At 40.0% G+C, this 20,066-nt stretch overlaps 1 long non-coding RNA gene across 5 annotated transcripts in view; it reads right to left on the bottom strand.

Annotated features, from left to right (window-relative positions):
* LOC148146308 (uncharacterized) overlaps nt 1-20,066 on the bottom strand; it is a 979,539-nt gene that overhangs the window by 420,123 nt on the left and 539,350 nt on the right. The gene's annotated exons all lie outside the window — the stretch shown is intronic.

The raw sequence follows: 20,066 nt of genomic DNA, 5'->3' as shown, positions 1-20,066 counted from the left end.
ACATCTTTCACACGATATGCCTGATGGAACACTCCAGGGACAGAATGATTAGAGATTTCCGCTTATGCACCAAGGGTCACGGCCTCGGGTCACCTAATGATAATTTTATAGGCTCCACCAGAAGCCGAAAAAAGGCAGACAATGGAGTTTGAAAGTTTACTCTACACTGTCTAAACTAAAAGTATTCCCAATGTCAGGGCAGCCTGGGTTAGTAATGCAGAAATCGCCACCGAAAGCGCCCAACGAAACATTCATCAGCCAAAAATGTCAACGTTCAGTCAGGTATTCATACACAACACGTGCACAATCCAAGGGCGGATTCTCAGAACTGGAGTTTTTCTCACACATAAATCTCATGGAGCACAATTCCTGGGATCTACTTGACACACCGCACCTGTCAAATCCCAGGGAATGAGACTGAGATCTGTCTGATACAGGGATATTACTGAACAACAACCCTCAAAAATAATAAATCAGAGGTCGCTGTGATCAGGCAAGGCACAGCTCATGAGTACCTGAAATATTCAGCCATTGAGATCTATCTGACGCAAGACGGAATTGAGAACCAATCACAGCAACTGGTCACAGAGTCTGGAAACTATCAGCAGAGGAGAACATTCTCAATTTTTCAGAGTTGGTGAGGTGTATCATCCCGGGAATAGTGTTGTGAATCAGTCACGCACCCAATCTCATAACTTTGCATTTTTTTTTTCAAAAACGTGGCACCTGAAACTAGATGCAACATTCCAGGTGAGACAAGAGACTGTTTTATTTCAGTTTAACATTATTGCTGTCTGTTTGTTCTCTACAGCGTTATTGATGAAGTAGAGTTTATTTGCTCTTCTGTCCACGTGTCATGGTACATTCCCTGATTTGTGCACATACACACGGGGGATCCTCTGCTCCTGCACCCCTTTGGGTTTATCCCCTTGCTATTGTATGTTCCCCTGAGTTCATCACAAATCAAAGAAGCAGGTCACACCTCCCTGAGACTGAGATCTATCTGACACACCGATATTAATGAATAGCAATCCTCAACAATTATAAATCACAGGTTGATTTCGATCAGGGAAGGCAGAGATGAGAAGTTCTGGAAACCCTGCTGCTTTCCATGTCCTTTTCCACAAGCCGTCTGTCAAGCTTTGAAGCTCTTAGTTGTTCTTCCAATATCGTAACATTTTATTTTAAATTGCTGTTAATATTTTTATGTAATTTTGCATTATAGATCAATGCACAGGTTGAACCAACAAGGACTCCAAACACTGAATGGAGTTCGTTTTCGAAAATTCTTGTTTCGATCCAGAATGTTCCTTCCACACAATGTAACCTTTTAATTCCCATCACCCAAGTCAATCATAGTATCTTTATTTTCAGCTACTAACCATCACGAGTAAATCGAATAATTTATGTTCAAAGCCCCTCCCATCATCAAAGGTACGGCAGAAGGAGGAAGAGCTAGAAGAAGATTGGAATCAATTTTTCTTGTGGTGAAACATTACTACTGTTCTAACACAAGGGATTTGTGAGGGATGGTCTAGTGAAGCTGTGTGGATGGAACTCAGAAATAAGAAAAGCATGATTATTTTGATGCGATTGTAATAGTCCCCCCAGTAGTCAGAGTGAAATTGAGTAGCAAATATATCGAAAGATCTTATTTATACGTGAGAATAATAGGATTGTAATAATAGCAAATTTCAACCTTCCAAACATAAAGTGGGACAGCCATGGTCTTAAGAGCTTGGATGGTGATGAGTTTGGTAAGTGCTAAAGTCACTTTTCTTCATTAATATGCAGATGTAACTATCACAGAAGGAGCAAACCTGACCTACTGTTGTGATATAAGGCAGGGCAAGTGACTGAATGGTTAGTAGGGGAGCTTTTTGGGGCCGGGGTCATAATTCGATTAGTTGTAAAATATTTATGGAAAGGATTGGCATTATATATAAGTTAAAGTTCTTAATTGGACGAGGGCAAATTTTGATAGTTTGAGACAAAAACTTTCAAGTGTTGATTGGAGTAGACTGTTTGCAGCTCAAGGGACGGCCGGCAAGAGTGAGGTTTTCAGAAGTGAGATAACGAGAGTTCAGGGGCGTGATGTTACTGTTAGTGTGAAGGTAAGGATGGTAAGAGGAGGGAACATTGGAGGAATAAAGATATGAGGCTCTGGTTCAGATTAAGCATGAATCGTATATTAGATATAGAGAAATGAGATCAAGTGAATCCCGAAGAGTACAAGAGGTGCAGGGACATTGTAAAGAGGGAAATGAGGAGTGCAAGAAAGGAAAATGAGATAACCTTGGAGATAATGTTAAAGATAATCCAAAGAGATTCGACGAGTACATTAAGAGCAAAGGGGTAGATCATAGAGTCATAGCGATGTACAACTTGGAAACAGATCTTTCAGCCTCACTCGCCCATGCTGACCAGATATCCTAAACTAATCTAGTCCCATTTGCCAGTACTTGGCCCATATCCCTCTAAACCCTCCTATTCATCTACACACTCAGATGCCTTTTAAATGTTGAAATTGCTAAAGCCTCCACTGCTTCCTGTGGCAGTTAATTCCATACACACCATCCCCTGCATGAAAAAGTTACTCCTCAGGTACTTTCAACTTTTCCCCCTCTCACTCTAAACCTATACTCACGAGTATAGGTTTAGGTGAGACTCCAACCACCCCAGGGAAAAAGACCTTGTCTGTTCACTGTATCCATGCCTCTGATGATTTTATAAACCTTTATAAAGTCACCCCTCAGCCTCCAACGCTCCAGGGAAATCAGCCCCAGCTCATTCAGCCTCTCCCTACATGGCTGTGAATATATATAAGCCGAAAGGGATGGTTTCATAAATCATGTTACATTTTATATAAACGCTGTTTTTTTATTATCATTTAGTTTAAAATTGAGGATGGGTGCCTTTTCAATTTCATACCAGTAGCACAGAAAGACCTGGGGAAATAAACTGCAACAAAAAAGAAATGGACAAAAGTGATTGCACTACGGATAATCTCACCATATCATTCGTGTAAAAAATAATTCCCTGTTTTGACCTTGAAGTTAATAGAGTCTATTAATTAGTCCTGTGTGTGTAATAATTTTCATCTATCTGTCATTCTACATTTAGTTGTTATAGTTACCGTGTGGATTACTGCACCTCTCTAAAAATTCAAAACAAAATAAAGTAAAACTGCAAATTAATATTGTATCTAATTACGAGAAAAATAATTAGCAATTCAATGACACCAAATTGGAAAGGAATGTTGAAATGTAGCCAATTCTGAGGACTACAAGAAGTTGCAAGAGATCATTAATTAATTTACGGCACGTTCAAATAATTAGCAAATGAAGATCCACACAGATAAACGTAAGGTGTTACATCTTGGTAGGAATAATGTGCAGGTCATTTATTCAAAGATGCACGTCTAAGTGAGGGAGAGAAACAAAGGGATTTCAGACAATTACATCAGTCACTTACAATTTCACCACAGGTTCCAAAGGCCATAAAAATGCAAACAAGGCTCTAAGCTTTATCTCTAAAGGGATAGATTTGAAAGTAAGGTCACTATAGAAATTTGGTTGACTATAATTAAGAGTATTACCTGCAGTTCGAGTTGACATATTATAGAATGTATGAGAGAGAGTGAAGAGAAGATTTATAAGAATGCTACACAAGTTTCTGGCTGTGTATATCAAGGAAGAATTGTTGCGCTGTTCACTTCTCTCTTGAAAAGAAGGTTGACAGTTCTAAAATTATGAAAGGTTTTGAAAAGAGAAGGTACAGAGAAAACATTTCACTTCGGGGTAGAACGTAACTAGAGACTGTCAATATAAGACAGTACCTCAAGAAATCCAAAAGGGAATTCAGAAGAAACCTCTTCACTGAAAGAATGATGAGAACGGGGAATTTGTGACCAGTCGGAATAGTTGAAATCAATAGTTGAGATGTATTTCAAGGAAACTAGGCGAGCACTTGGAAGGGATGGGAATAGAGAATTACAATGGGCGATTTAGATGAGAAAAGATGTGAAACACCTTGAGTGGAACATAAGCGCAGGCATGAACTGATTGTGCCAAATGGTCTGTATTTCCTCTGTAATCCTATGTAGAAAATCACCATTGTATGAAACAAAAAGTGTATTAAGAACATCGAGAAGAATTATAAAGTTTCACACAAAAAAAGTCTCAAGTATTCAGCACTGAATCTAAATGATTTTATCACATGGCCACACTTCACTATTTGCTTGCTAGCACTGAAACAGCAGTAATCACAGTACTCTTACAAGGAGTAGGAGTAACCCACTGTCCATGCACCAATTGGGGGATCTTAATGACTTATTAATGGTCTCAGTAGGACCTGCCAACCTGGTCCTGGGAATGTTGTGAACACTCGAGCCCTCACGGCTTCTTTCACTCACTTACTCTGATTTCCAGTTCCCGTAATGATCGTCACCATGGACAGGAGACTGTTCCAGTATGCAGATGGGATACCCTGTTATGAGCCATAAGGTACTTCATTAGGAGGGACATCCTGCAGGCGTGTCTCTAGGATACAGGAGGAGGTCTCCCACACAAACTGCCAGAATTGGCGGGAACAGACTCTACTTTGACCACCTGAGTGGTCATCCCTTCCCTAATTTGGGATCAATAAAATACTACGGAGGTGGAAATATGAGAACCACTGAAACTCCTTCCTTCCCTTATTATTATCCAACTAATGACCTGGCAGCCTGTCCCTAGAGGGCTGATAGAACCCAGTCCCATTCCAATATTCAAGAACATGAAGAGCTGTTAAACTGGTCAAAATTGATAAAGCTTAACACAAACAGTATTGTCTTGAGTGCTAAATCCTAAAGTGTAACTTGAGATGAGTTCAATAAAAATGGGAGAGATACCGAAACAACCACTTCCATCCATCAGAAACAAATTTCTATGAACGGGAACGGATGGTCCGCTATTTGGAATGGAGCAGTGCATTTGAAAAGTTAATGTGGAGCACAATGTTATGTGATGGATGTGTGTACAATTTCAAGCTGTTTGCTGATTCAGTTTTGCTAAAGCTTTGGCAGATACATTCCAATTAGAATCAATTAAATCTGCCAAAGTGGACATTAAATACTCACATTTATGAGATGCTTTAACATAGAACATAGAAAAGTACAGCACAGAACAGGCCCTTTGGCCTATGACAGTGGGCCGAGGTTTAATCCTCATGTAAAATATAATAACAACCTACACACCCCTCAACACACTGCTAAACATGAGCATGTCCGGCTGTCGCTTATAAGTCCCTAATGACTCTGCTTCCACCACCACCACTGGCAATGCATTCTATGCATTCACAACACTCTACGTAAAGAACCTACCTCTGATGTCTCCTCTATACCTTTCTACTAATATCTTAAAAATATGACCCCTTGTCAATCCTGCCCTGGAGAAAAGTGTCTAGCGATTGACTTTATCTATTCCTCTCATTATCTTGTATACCTCAATCAGGTCTCCTCTTTTCCTCCTTCTCTCCAGAGAGAAACGTCTGAGCTTATTCTACCTTTCTTCATAAGGCAAGCCCTCCAGTCCAAGCAGCATCCTGGTAAACCTTCTTTGAATGGTCTCCAAAGCCTCTACATCTTTCTTATAGCAAGGCGACCAGAACTGGACACAATATCCAAGTGTGGTCTCACCAGGGACTTGTAGAGCTGTCGCAAAACCTCGCAGCTCTCAAACTCGATCCCCCTGTTAATGAAAGCCAAAACACCAAATCCTTTCTTAACAACCCTATCCATTTGGGTGGTAACTTTGAGGGATCTATGTACTGCACACCCAGATCCCTCTGTTCCTCCACACTGCCAAGAATCCTGTCTTTAACCCTATATTTATTCGAGTCCGACCTTCCAAACTAGAAAAGGATGCACCAAATGCCAAACAGGAGAAGTTTATTGGCATGTATCAGAAGAGTGAGGACCAAGACCAAAAACATGAAACCGGCTTTTTAGCAAGCTTTCAAAGAGAGAATGAGTATCAGAGGGCATCTGAGGAAGTTTATCAGTAAAGTACAGCTAATTAAGGGGGCTTGGCCATACTCATGGACAAAAAGATATAAAGCAATCAGAGAACCAAAGAACAGAGTGTGTATATAAGGGGTACAAGAGACAGCGTGGGTCAAGGCTTTGAAGAACTTAGAGATAGACATAAGTTTAAACTCAATACATTAGATGATAATGAGCCAGTTAAGATCTCAGTCCTTTCTCTATAAGCACAAGTTTAAGTTTACCAGTCTTGTCCAGGCCAGCCGTAAATGGGATTTTTATTTGCACTGTGCACATCTCCTAATTTCACAAGATATCTTAGTTTTGTAAATGCAATAGAATGCATTTTGCACCGTTTCAGCAAATCATTAAATAGAAATTGACCAAAGTAAACAACTTTCCAAAGCTGTCTTTCAACAGCCAGACTGATACAATGTTCAAAGAGGATCTTCATGAACAAAGTGGTCTTGTCAGGGGGTTAAATCATTTCAAATTCGAAAACTAGATTCCATTTTAATCATATCAGCTGGATGTTGGATACTCCATCAACAAAAGTTTCCCAAATTCAAACGATTGTTTGCAAATACAGAAATATTTTGACATAAAGGGAAACAACATTTTATGCTGAACAAGAAAGGAGTTCTGATGCGTTGGAAAGTGCACAATGATTGATCGAGATGTTCCCAATGGAAAAATGGACTGGTCAGATGGTGATGGAGAGTTGACAACTGAACTTTGTTCTGTTTTCAATTGGCAGGTTGCCTGAGTGGTCAAGGTATTGTCATGCCAAATGAGGCAGAGAATGGCCATCACCAATTTAGTCGAATCACAACAAGCATTGGCAGTTAACTGCCAACCATCACCTGGTCCACTCTCCATGCCTTTACCAAACAGCACTCATTACCCAGACAGATTAAATGCTTTCTCCCTTTCCATTGGAATTCTTGAGAGTGTCCTGATAAGTACAATATTAAAGACTTAAATAAAATAACTTTATTTTCATCAATACTCAAATTTCCATGTTGTACCAGCTGGCAGAGGTGAAACTTAACTATAATGAATCAGGCCTACAATGAACTGGTAAAGTTCTGCACTGGTCTCAGAGGAAAACCAGCAACAATGTCCTTGTGGAGACAATACTTTGCCTTTGATCCTATACAACAACAATTTCAAAGCCATTGAGGAAGAGAAATAAATAGAAACAAACCACATGCATATACACACAGCACACTATTATTTAAAGTAATAGAGAGAAATTCTGCACGAACAGAAAACCTAATTGTCATTCTGAATACTGAATGTGGCACCAAAAGCACCTTTGTGATAATGACAGTTTGAAAATCTAGCCCATATTGGTTTGCAGCAGTTGAAGAATTCGTCATTCTATTATGAATCCCGGTTAGTTCCGACACCAGTATTTGACCATAGATTCAGATTGTTTTTAAAGGCAGATATCAATATGAAGTTGCACAGTGGCAGGAGCACGGCAATCCTATGGACAGCACTAAAGAGATTTCACACCCATTGGCCCTTTAATAAAGAAATGGGGCAAACCTCAGAGATAGGGAACTGTAGATAAAGGAATCACTATCAAGATTTCATCCAATTTGATAGTAACTGATACCTGATCACCAAATTCAGCTGCCACTTGAAAGGATAAAAGAAGCCCCATAAGTAGAACTCCAAATTTCACTTGATTCTGTGTCACATTATCGCAAGAGAGCTTTGCAGTTGTCTTCTAGCAGACATCATTTTTTCCCACAAACCACAGAGATCAGAACCGAATAGTGCAGAACCACACCATAATTCATCTTGAGAAACTGTGTCAGTGGGTGTTTGGGTTTGCAGTGCCTCTGTGTTCTGAGCTTCGGCCCCAACCTCTCGCTGATCCCTAGTTTTCTTGATAAGTTGCAGTTCCAGTCAGTTTCTATTTCATCATTGTCCCAGATTACAGAGGTTTCAGTATCAGTGAGTTCACCAGTATAGCGCATTGGTTAAATCAGCAGTGGCTCCAGTGAAAAGGCTTTTAAATCTTGGTATTCATAGAACAGCACATAGTTATCCATGTTAAAAGATGTAATAACAATTAACAACATTATATTTGATCTGCTATATTTTCCATTACTGATTGCAATGAATCTACCTCATGGGATACAGAAACTCACCAATGTCAGTAAGAGTCCCTTAAAATTTGGGCAAAGCACAGGCTATTGACTTAAGAGAATAAACTCCATACAATAATGCAACAAAGATAAGCAGATTGAAGTCAAATGATGCACAGGTTTGATAGAGAGCAAAACCCTCTCTACCCTAGCAGAGCCGAAAAGTTGCACATTTATATAACATCTTAATAAGATCCTGACTGACCCGATATTAACAAGCTTATAAAACATTTCGCTGGCAATATCCCACTTTAGCTTCTCGCATTCTATCATTTAGTATATTCCACTCCATATCTATTCTAATCTGGAGAATAAATTTCCTGCTGTTAGTCACTGTTCCACACTGTACTCCTTTCCTCATTCTCGAATTTAAAGAGCCTGCAATGCTTTTCCTCAGCCTGTTCTTTAGACAAGATAAAATAGATTGCAACAGACTCCACTGTTTGCTTGTACTTGACACAATGAGAACTATTGAAATATTCCAATACACTCCTTTGGTGAAAAATATAATTTGTTTTAATCCTTTAAAACTGGTTCAGTCCGTTTTATATTTGCATTGAATGGTATTTCAGTTTGATCCAGATGTTAGTACAAAGTGAAATGTTACAGCACTGAGCTTTGTCTCATTCTCCTTTGGTGGAAGTTGGAAAGGAGCGCTTTCTTACAACAGAGGGTCAAGAGAGTGAGAAATGAACGGTCAAGTTGTAATAATAATACATGCAGGTTCTGACAAAGCCAATTTTCAATCAGAGATGTTCTATACAACAACCGAAGTACTTTTGATCATGTAGTCACATGTCAGAAATGTGATATCTAATTGGTGTACCGTGAGAAAAGCAGGAAGGAGATGATGACCAGATGGTCTGCTCATCGGGATTGAGCGATAAATATTGGCTGGGACACCAGATATAATCTCAATTTAATTCAAAGTAATAAGGGTCCCTTTAGAGGGCAGTGTGGCTTTGGTTTAATGCATCATATACATCTGATGTGCAGGATTATCTCAGATTGCATTGCCGTGGCAGTATCAATTAGTGTATTCTAAACCCGAGGGTAGATCTTGAACCCTCAACCTTCCGTCTCAACGATCAGCATTAAACTTAGTGACACCTGAGCAACACACAATACTCTGACAAGTGGCTTATTATTTACATCCCCAGGGATTAATGAAGCAATTAACGGCAATTGCATCAATTCTGTATGAGATGCAAAACAGACCTCTGATGATAGAATGATAGTCTACCAACCCTTGGTCAGGAGGCTTAAATTCCTAGATTAGATTTAGTAGACTTGGATTCTTGTCCCACCTACTCCAGAGGTGTGTCATACATCGCTGAACATTTTAATTTAAAAAAAAGAATACTTCTTCAACCAATGGGCTGTTGTCATTTGGAAAGTGCAATATGTGTAATTAGGAATCAGCACTTTGGGTCACCTTTGCTGATTCCCTGTGTGTTCTACGGGAGTCAGTAATTTCTAACAGTGTCCACCGTTAAAGCGACAAAAAGTTCTCTAATATCTCTCCTCAGTAGGTCATTCTTCCCTTTTGAATATGGGCAGTGAGCACTCAGTCCTATCTCTTTTTTAGCAACAAATGGATACCTTGCTTCCAGCTTGCTATCAGCAAGAGGTTAACTTGCACTGTCAAAGTGTGGCAATGCAGAGAACAACCCTCCCCATACATGACCCAGGCGAAGATCACAAGATGCAGCACAGGCCAGTGTTTATGCCCAGAATTAGATAACCAGGAAGGATGATCTCCATGGCTGGGGAGTCCCGAACCAGGGCTCACGGTCTAAGGAGACTTTCTCGGGCATTTTGGACTAAAATGAGGAAACTTTTCTTCACCCTGACAGTGGTGACACTTTAGAATTCAGTGTCATAGAAATTGATTTAGTCCAAAACATAATAGTTTTTTTTCGGACTAAAGGGATCAAAGAATGAGAGAACAGAATACTGAGTTGGATAATCAGCCATCATCATTTTGAACAGCAGCGCATGCTTAAGGGGCTGAATGACTTACTGCTCCACCAATGTCTGTGACCATTCTGTGGCTTGAAGAGATGGATTTTGTTCAAAAACTCATCAAGATGATTGTGAATTAGACATTCCTCAAATTAAATTGAACAATGAGGAAATTCTGGAAAACTGGGATAAACTGTTGAGTTACCTTCCAGATGCAAATCGAAATGACCTGAACGAGTTGGTATAATCCCATGGGGAGATATGTGGGAATAACCTGGGAATTACTAATCTCACTACACATAATATTGATTGAGGAAATGTTGTTCCAATCAAGCAACATCCTATAGACCTAACCTTTGAAGATTGGCACAGGTTCAGAAAGAGACTGAACACATGCTGAAGCATAACATGGTCGTACATTGGATCAAACTTACTTTTTGACTGTCACTTTCTTTTCTCGTGAACTCAAATTGTCAACTTCCTCAGAATTTGGACAGAGTTTGGACTCCATGTTTGTTTCACAGCTTCAATTGAACGCAAGGACAAATTAAGACATTTCAAGCAAACACTGACAACTACAGTTAAAGAGGCAGTTTCCTCCTGCTCCTATTTTCTATGTTTCTAAACCGGCTTAAATATCCAATAAAACTGAACATTCAGAATTACATGCCTTCATCAGATGATTTAGGTAAACATGTTACACATTAGATTTTCTAGTCAGCGTATAAAGTTAGTCCATATGATTTCCCAGTATTGTTGCTTGAGGCTGAGATTACAGTTCATTAGAAGCTTTCCCATCACTAAGATGAATCTGTTTGCTGGATTGAATAAAAATATTTTAAATGTTGTGATTCGCCAGTCTCTGATTCCATGTCTGTATTTGAACAGGATTAGGGTGTTGTGGATATTACCACTGCAGCTTCAATGTTACTTTTCTCTGTACCCTCAGGTGTCTCCAATTCAGCTGTTATCAGTTACCAACACTCAATGACAATCTGCCTTTCTAATTGAAACATAAATTGCTGGAGAATCTCAAGAGGTTACAGGACTCAAAAACATTAACTCTGCTTTCCCGCCACAGATGTTGCCAGACATCTGCTGAGATTCTCCAGCAGTTTCATTTTTGTTTCAGATTTCCAGCATCTGCAATTTTGTTTTGTTTTAACCTTTCTAAAATTCTGTCAAACTTCATCTCATCCAAGTCGCAATTACATTTTGTTTCACCATGAACTGGACATCAAATTCCTCTTCATAATACCTCAGCCAGGCCCCTGCCCCGCTGAAGTTTAAACAGGGGATTTATGATCATTGGCCCCACTCATTCTTTTGCTACCCTTCCACTGTTTGTGACTAATGATGACTTTTGGATTCCCTTTTAATGTTAGCTGCCAGTCTCCCTTACTCTTTATTTCCCCTCTGAACAGTCTATATTTAGCACGGTTCTCACTGGGGTGAACAATAATCCATATCCTTTGTAACATCATGCAGGGAATTCGAGTATTGTTTTTGACACCATTTCCTGCTTGTGGAAATGTTAAGCTGTACTGTACAGCTGAAGCTGAACATTGCCCAGATTTGTGCTCAAATGCCCTCTTGGCCCATTGAATTCAGCCCTCCTCCAACTCAGAATTATTCTGGATTGTTCCTTGTTCATTTTATACACAAGCTAAACTATTTTTATACAATGACCGATGCTTTCTTAAATGATCCCAGGCTAATATTTAATGCATTTTATACATATTGTGTGTATGCACATAAATTATGAAGTTGGCAGAGCAGATTGAAGATATCATTAGGATTCTGAACATTATAAATAGGACCGTCACATGCAAAATAAGGAAATTATGACAAATGGTTATAAACAGTCCTGCTTTTCCCTCATGTCTAGTATTTTATGCAGCACGCTTCAGGAAGGGATTTGAGAAGGTGCACAAAAGGTACACAAGAATGGTACCAGAGATGAGCAACTGGACAACTATGTGGATAGTTTGAAGAAGCTCGGGCTGCTCTTTATGGAGGACAGAAGATGAAGAAGACATTTTACACGTGTTCAAAATCATGAGGGATTTGGATAGAGTAGAGTAAAAGGGTAGGAGAATGCATCTGGATTGGTAACTCTGTGGAGGGTTGGTGTGGACTTATTGGGCCAAGTGGCCTGTTTCCATACTGTACCGATTCTATTTTAAAAAAGGCTTGAGAAGAAAAGGACACTGACTTAAGATGATCAGCAAAATAAAACAATGGTTACGAGGATTTTTTTTTTAAAATAGCATAGTTCGGAAACTGTGATATTCTGCCTAATAGTGTAGTGGTGGAGGCAGCTTCAACTAAGGTCTTCAAAAGGAATCTACAATTTTCACCAGGAGAGGTTTTGCAGTATCACATAGTAAAATGACTTGGGAGTGAACATAGGCAGGTTTCTCTTTGAGAGCTGATCAAGTCATTGCCTCCGAGTTGTTCCCATTGATCATTGTATAACATTGCACAAACTACCAGCTCACCAGTATTTCCTAATGGTTTGTCATATTCTGATATAATGACTAACTTAGTCATGCCTGCAACTAAACTTACTTTGCAATTACTTCACTTGATCCAGGAGAACCTGCATTCCCATTTCCCTCATTGTTTGCACTGACAATGTTTCCAGAACTGAAATTCATCAAAGAACACATATTAAGTCATTTAACATCAGTAACCTTATCCAGAATTAAGTCCAAAGCAATTTAACAAAAAAAAAATCGCAGACTTGAGATTCAATATTCCAAGCCTGGTCGACCAGTTTTCTTAAGTTAGTCAATAACTACAATTTTAATAAATCGCATTATTAGCCATAGTGATAATAAAAGAACAGAGGTATCCATGCAAAGTGAGAATCAGGTGTAACAGACCTTTCACTGATCGTTGTTCTCATCAGAAATAGAGATTATAGACAGGAACGGTCCTTTCAGTGTAAGTGTTATGAGATTCTGTAGTCCATTCCGTGGAGTGTAAGTGCTAGGTAGCCCAACATCGTAGCTCAGTGATGGTGAAGGAAGTGGCAATTAGGTCCGTTAGTTCTTTTGCCAGTCAATCAAACTGCTCACTCTTTGATCATATTGAGCTTCTTGACTATTTTTGTAATTAAACCAATCACCAGGTGAGCAGTGAAGATTCTAATGCTCCCGATTTTACCCTTGTAATGGTGAAGTTAATGGGGGGGGGGGGGGGGGGGGTAATGACCAAGCAGTTTATCTTGAATCCCAGTCTTGTAATCTTGCTAATGTTATTCGTTATTGATGCCTTCACCACCCATCCTCCTAGAGTGTTTTGACAATGCTGTCCTATGACCTGGCAAATGTTGCTGGGACTTTGTTTTCAAGATGCATCATTAACCATCTTGGGCGTGATGGTATGGGGTTCTTTTGACTTCCACAGGATGTCTACAGTACACCACAATGAGTGAATGCTGGGGTTGGGGTGTGGAAGAGACAGTACAGGTTGAAAAGAAGAGAACACAATTTCTTTAGTATGTCACCATTGTTTCTCGCCATTCCTGAATACTGAAAGACAAGCACAATTCAATCGACCATCGAAAAACTTTGGATGTTTTATGCTGATTCAAGATTGGTCTCTCAAAATAAGCCAAGCATTTCTGAACCAGTCAAGTAGTTGTTATCTGTGATTGTTCTCATCTCTGTTGGTGTTCACCACATGCCATGGGATCTCTTCGTGAGGCAACCCTGATATAATCTTACAACAGCAGCCAGCACTCTCCTTTCACATTATTGGATCTCTAGCATAGCAGATTTAAATCTGACATGAGATCAAACTTACTTGCCAATTTGTTCCATTTAGTTTCTGACAAACTTAGGTTTCTGCCTAATTCACAGTTTGAGGTGTCAACATTTTCGCAGCTGCAACTGGTCATAAAGTACCAGTTAAATCATTTTAAATATGTGCATGATCACCAAGTTAATATTTGGCACTTCTTACCAACATCGAGAGTTTTGGCTGTGAGGGCAGGAGCTGGTGGGTGGGCAGTAAAGAGGTCAAATAAAGACTTATCTGCACTGGAGCAGAGGGAAAACATCCAAAATGCAAGGATTCAAGTTTAACTGCCTTATCTCTGAAAAAAAAACTTAAGGTTTTTTTTTCAGAGTTCAAAAAAAAACTTCATACACTATTGCTAATGTAACCCTTGCAAGCACAATTTGCAACTCAATGTTTGATTCAGAATCCGAATATAGCAATTTCTCATTATTCAAATTCACTGAAGGTTCATGTAATATTAGTCAGTATTGGCTGTTTTGTTGAAAAAAGAATTTTATTCCTTTTCATTTCCTGCTCCTTCATCCGTTCGGAGTTTACTGAAAGATCTGACCAGAATAACCCCGGGAGTAATTACAGGCCTCTGACCCAGAGCAGTGTAATGACCTCAGTATTTAGGATTCTATTCATTGATGACATCAGTGAAACAGTGTGGATGTGATGCTGCCTGTATTGAATTCACCATGAAAGCACTTGAAAGCTTGATTCAAACAAATAACTATTACTCGGGAAAGCGCCTGACTCTGTGGATACACATGGCCTCTGTCCAACTTAAATTATAAAAAGTGCGAAGCATTCAATGGCGACATTGTATGGGAGATAGACCAAGGTGAGGAGTACAGGAGCCGGTCCCAATCCATAGCCATGTTTCTTCAAATATGTAGCCATATTTCATCAAATGTCACCAAACTTTGGAGACCATGCAATGATTTTGGAGGTAGTGTGGAATGGGGGGTGGGGGAGTGAGGATGAGCAGGAAAGAGAAACAAAGAGAAGCGATGAGGTGGGGTGAAGGAGAGGAACCCAATTCCTCACTATTTTCACAATAGCTCCAATGTCCAGAAACAGAACCTCATTATCGATCAGCAAGCAATTTCCCGTCTCAGCATTTAGGGTGGTGGTACTACTGTTTAAGACAACTCTGTCATTAATATTAAATTCCATGGGAGGCAGTCTAGCAGCCTCTTTAATGTAGCTGTTGTTATCTGAACTGGCATTCGTCGCGTTGCACAAAACATTTCAAAGGAATCAATGGTTCTTCAACATTCCCTTTTCACATTGTTGCATTCCAAATGAAGCATAATTAAACCACATCAAAATCAGATCATATTCAAACTTGCTTCCTCATGTCTGGCAAACTTTGATTCCCATCCTCCTGACAATCTGGTCTGTCAAAATGTCCCCAGCCACAAGTCATTGTGAAACACAAATTAAACAAAAGGCTTACACCTATAAATGACTTGCAAATATTTGAAAATAAACCCTGAAAATCAAAAGGCTCTATTGAGCTGATAGAGCACTTTTTTTTAAAAAAAGAGGAATCACTCTAATCACCAGGAGTAATGCAAATATTGGGATGGGCTGTGGTCTGGAATGGTGGTGTTTGCTATAACACCGAGAGATGTTCTCAAGAGGAATTTCCTCCAGAAATCTTCTCTGTAGAATTTCCTTTTCACATTACATTCTCTTAAAAAGGCCACTTTCAAAAGCTATGACTGCAATATATGTTGATTTTTTTTTTCAACTTTCACAGAGGTTTGCAGGACACCATGGTCTGTTTTTTTTTTAATCGATAGGGATGAGAGGAGGTGGCCGATGTCATAGTATTGGGAAGCAGAGGGTTTGGTAGTCAATGTGTTTTCAATATGTTTAGCCTCATTGCACAGTCCAGTGCTTTGAAGTGAACAACTGAAGGCCTGAACATTGAAGGGCTGTAAATTATTTTTGAAAGACTTTTTGTTAATGCATGCTCAATTATTCACTGGCTTTTAACTGGGAGATGGTAGGATTTGGAAAATGGCTTGGAGGGAGTCTGGCACCTTCTCATTGCTAAGCCATGCTGACATAGACCAGTTCTCTTTGACATCTTGACTCTCCATGATCTCTCAGGCCTGCCTCCATCATTTCCCTGATTGTGCCCACCTTGCAGCCTCAGCAATGATCAGTATGAACAGTAGGGCTCAGAAATGTGTTGATCTGTCCTCCCTCTTACTGGAGTAGCATCTCTTGAAACTAAGCTGCACCGTCAACTGATGAGTAACCCTGGCAAGAATCTCTTCATTTTAGATTAGAATGGAGCTGGAAAAAGTACAGCAGGTCAGGCAGCATCTGAGGAGCAGGAAAATCGCTGTTTCGGGCAAAAGCCCTTCATCAATGAAGAACCTCTTCATTGGTCACTGCTGGCAATATACCATCCTTAGCATACGCCAAAACCTCCAGGTTTCAGTCCCAGCATCAGGTCTGCAGCATTCACTGCAAGCTTCACCTAAAATGTTTTTTTTACAAGACTAACGATAGAGCAAAGATTATATGCCAGTCAATAATTTCTTTAATGTAAAATAACAAACTGTGGAAGTTGGCAATCTGAAAGAAATACAGAAGTTTCTGGAGAAACTCAACATATTTTGCAGCATCTGTGGAGAGAAAGCAGAGTTTACCTTGAGACAAGTGACCCTTCTTCAGAGAGATCTGAAGTTGTGAACATGAGTCATTCAACAAAAAACATTAACTCTGCTTTCACTCCACAAATGCAGCCAGATCTGCTAGCTGTTAGTAGACAGTCACACATTGTGTTCAGCTTACTTTTCAATGACCTTCTTAGTTTCTGGAGAAGCAGAAAGACCAGCTCCCTTGCACTTTCAGCAGTTGATGTTTTCAGAGCTGCAAATGGTCTTCAAGTGCCATTAAGTCAATTGAAGCAAACATTTACGTTCAGAAGAAAAACATTTTTAGAAACTTGAATAGGAGTGTCAGGATTTCAAGCCACTGACAGTCAGGCTGGAACATGGAAATGAAGGATGTGACAAACCCATTTCTTCAATACTTTACACGTGTTGCACAGTCTAGAAAAGTCTCAAATAAGGAGACTAGGGCAATTAGAGAAGGGCAACTAACTGTCCAATTTCTCCATTGAAGAGCTTTGGATTCAGGTTCTACATACAGGATTGACTTTTCCTCATCAATGGGTATTGCCTCAGCAATTGCAAACATTAATAGTGACACAGAAAGGTTTGCCACTCTGCTATTGCTCCAATTGATCCATCAGCTCTTTAGATTTGGCCGGTTCCTTCTTGGGATAGTGACCCCGCAACAGCTTCTTGATCAGTCCACATCAGCAGCATGCCAACATTAGTGGTACCATCATTCACAGCAGCGCTGGGTCCAGCTCTCAGTCCAAGCAGCAGGGCTCCACCACAATTCACAACATTATTACTGCAAATGGCTTGTTTTTAAGAAAAACCACCACAATCTAACTTCTAGAAAAAATACACACTTGGGAGGCAGAGCCCAGCAGTTTCCGTCATGTGCTAACTATGGCCTGGAATAGCGTATTTGACATTGTTCTCGCATGTATGCAGAAGGAAATATCTACATAACTTCACAGGAATTGCTGGTTCTCCAGCAATAACCTTTATTCCAAATACAATATTAATCAGGAATTAAGTTGCACTTTGGATCAAACTGACTCTTTAATTTCTTCAGTTGTTGCTGACGTACTATAGGTTTCATTTCCATTGCAGTTTGGATTGTCGCACTTACCATGCCTGCAATTGGTCATAAAAGAGAAATGAAGTTATTTAAATGAGCATTTGGCTCCATCCCACAATTGTGTGCCAGCTGTTTGAAAGACTGAAGATTCTGGATTCAGGACTGCAGCCTGCATTCAGCCGTTTGAGTGAAACTGGTCACACTCCAGATGGGTGACTGCAATAGATGGTGAATTTGTTCTTCAAAACCTTTGTTGCTGGTGATAACGATTAGCCACAGAAAGGGATAGCAAGTTCTTGAATGTATTCATATTCAGAGTTTAGAAACTTCAATAACAAAATGCAAGCAAACTTACAATGAAGTGTCTTTGATGTCCTCTCCTAATACAATATTCTTGAACCAAAATGCTGAAGGCCTAATTCTAATGCAGATAACAGAGTGACAGTAATGCAAATGCTCTTGCCTGGAGTGGTGTTCCCTGCGCTGCTGTGTGATGTTTCCTGAAAAGTACCTAGAAAGTAATTTTCTTTCTATTTTGTGTACTCTGAATGAAACAAAACATTAATCACATATTGTTTTCAAACTTACTTTTTTCATAATAGATTTTGGAGTGGACAGTTTTCCATCGACCTTGTACTATGGACTGTCAGGTGGTCTGCTAATAGTCAGAAAAGTGCTATTCAGTCATTTTAAGCGTACATCTACATCCACAATAAAATCATCATTATTAACCTGAAACATTGAGTAAGTATTTCAAGCCATGGACATCTAGTTTTGTAAAACTAGTTCAAAGCACAATTACAGTAGATGGTGATTTATTTCCCCAAAACCCTCATTGGCTGTTTGCAAGACAAGGTAATGGGGCTGGAGTGTGGGAGCAAAGAAAGGGAGATACGATGCAACCAATTCATTTCTTCAATACTTTATACGTGTTGAAACGTCTCAAAATATCTCAACTGAAGAGCTCCAGGCCCAAATGGAGACGAGGCAACCAATTTTCCAATGTCTCCAATGAGGACCTTTGGTACTGTCTCGACATACAGGGTTGAATTTTCTACGTCAACTTGATCTTGCCAAGATTCTCATGAGTCAGGCCAAGTGGAGGGGAGTTCAGGAGCAAAGCCCAATCCCTTCTGCACCATTATATTATCTTGTCAGTGGTGGGCAAATGAAGGCACCATTTGAGAGCCACTCATGTCTGTCTGTTTGGATTGTCAAACTTGCCATGCCTGTAACTGGTCAGGCAAGATAAATTAAGTCCTTATGTTAGCATTTGCCTCCAGCTACTATTGAGTGCCAGCTATTGAGTATTATTGATGTGCGGAACGTGGCACAGTGGTGAGCACTGCTGCCTCACAGCGCCAGAGACCCAGGTTCAATTCACGCCTCAGGCGACTGACTGTGTGGAGTTTGCACGTTCTCCCCGTGTCTGCGTGGGTTTCCTCCGGGTGCTCCGATTTCCTTCCATAATCCAAAGATGTGCAGGTTAGGTGAATTGCCCATGCTAAATTGCCCGTTGTGTTAGGTTAGGGGTGTGGGTGGGTGGCTTGATTTCAGCTGCTTTTGTTAAACTTCTTACAATCCAGACGGATACTGCAATCAATACTGATTTTATTCTTCAACCCCTTTCATAGGACACTATAGCTGGTGATAGAGGTGAGTGTGTGATGGGATACATATTTCTTGAATATATTCATTTTAAGAGACTAAACTTATCAGGAATAAGTAACCCAAATTTGCAAGCAATTTTGAATTCAGGCTTCCTTGATGTCCTCTCCTAAAACTGTTTGTTTTGAAAATAACTCTCCGACCCAAAGAAAAATATGGATAATGGAGAGGCAGTATGTGATTGCTATGGTCTGGAGTGGTAATCTCTGCACTGCTGTGTGGTGTTTTCATGAGGGGTCTGCACGTTATCGTACCATAACTGCCTGCCCACCAGCAACTTACTTTCACTTTCTTGTACTCTGAATGAAGCAAACTCATGGTCACATATCGTATCAAACATACTTTTTCGAGACGGCCTTTGATTTGGAAGGCATGGTTTCCCATCTCCATCGCAGTTTAGGCTGTCACATTTACCAGGCTTGCAATTGAACAGGCAAGTTTAGTCACTGAAATTAGCATGTGTCTGCATTTACAATTGTGTGCCAGCTGCTGGAATGGCTGAAGGATCTGGATTCAGTATTACAGCACTTATTCAGCTGTTTTTTTAAAAAACTGCTCACGGTGCAGAAGGATAACTGCATGAGTTGGTGATTTTTTTTGTCAAACTTACATAACTGGTTTGCAAGAAGTCAGAGCACAGGTAGGGGGAGAGGCAGAGAATGTCGGGGAGATGGAATTTTTCCTTGCAGGATAGACCAGAGAGGTCAATGGGAGGAAAAACGTTCAGGACCAGG

Source organism: Chiloscyllium plagiosum, unplaced genomic scaffold (genome assembly GCF_037043375.1).
Source record: "Chiloscyllium plagiosum isolate Xiang-an unplaced genomic scaffold, Cpla_swu_hap1 HiC_scaffold_21, whole genome shotgun sequence".
Classification (NCBI taxonomy): Eukaryota; Metazoa; Chordata; class Chondrichthyes; order Orectolobiformes; family Hemiscylliidae; genus Chiloscyllium; species Chiloscyllium plagiosum.
This window is presented reverse-complemented; position numbering and strand designations above follow the sequence as displayed.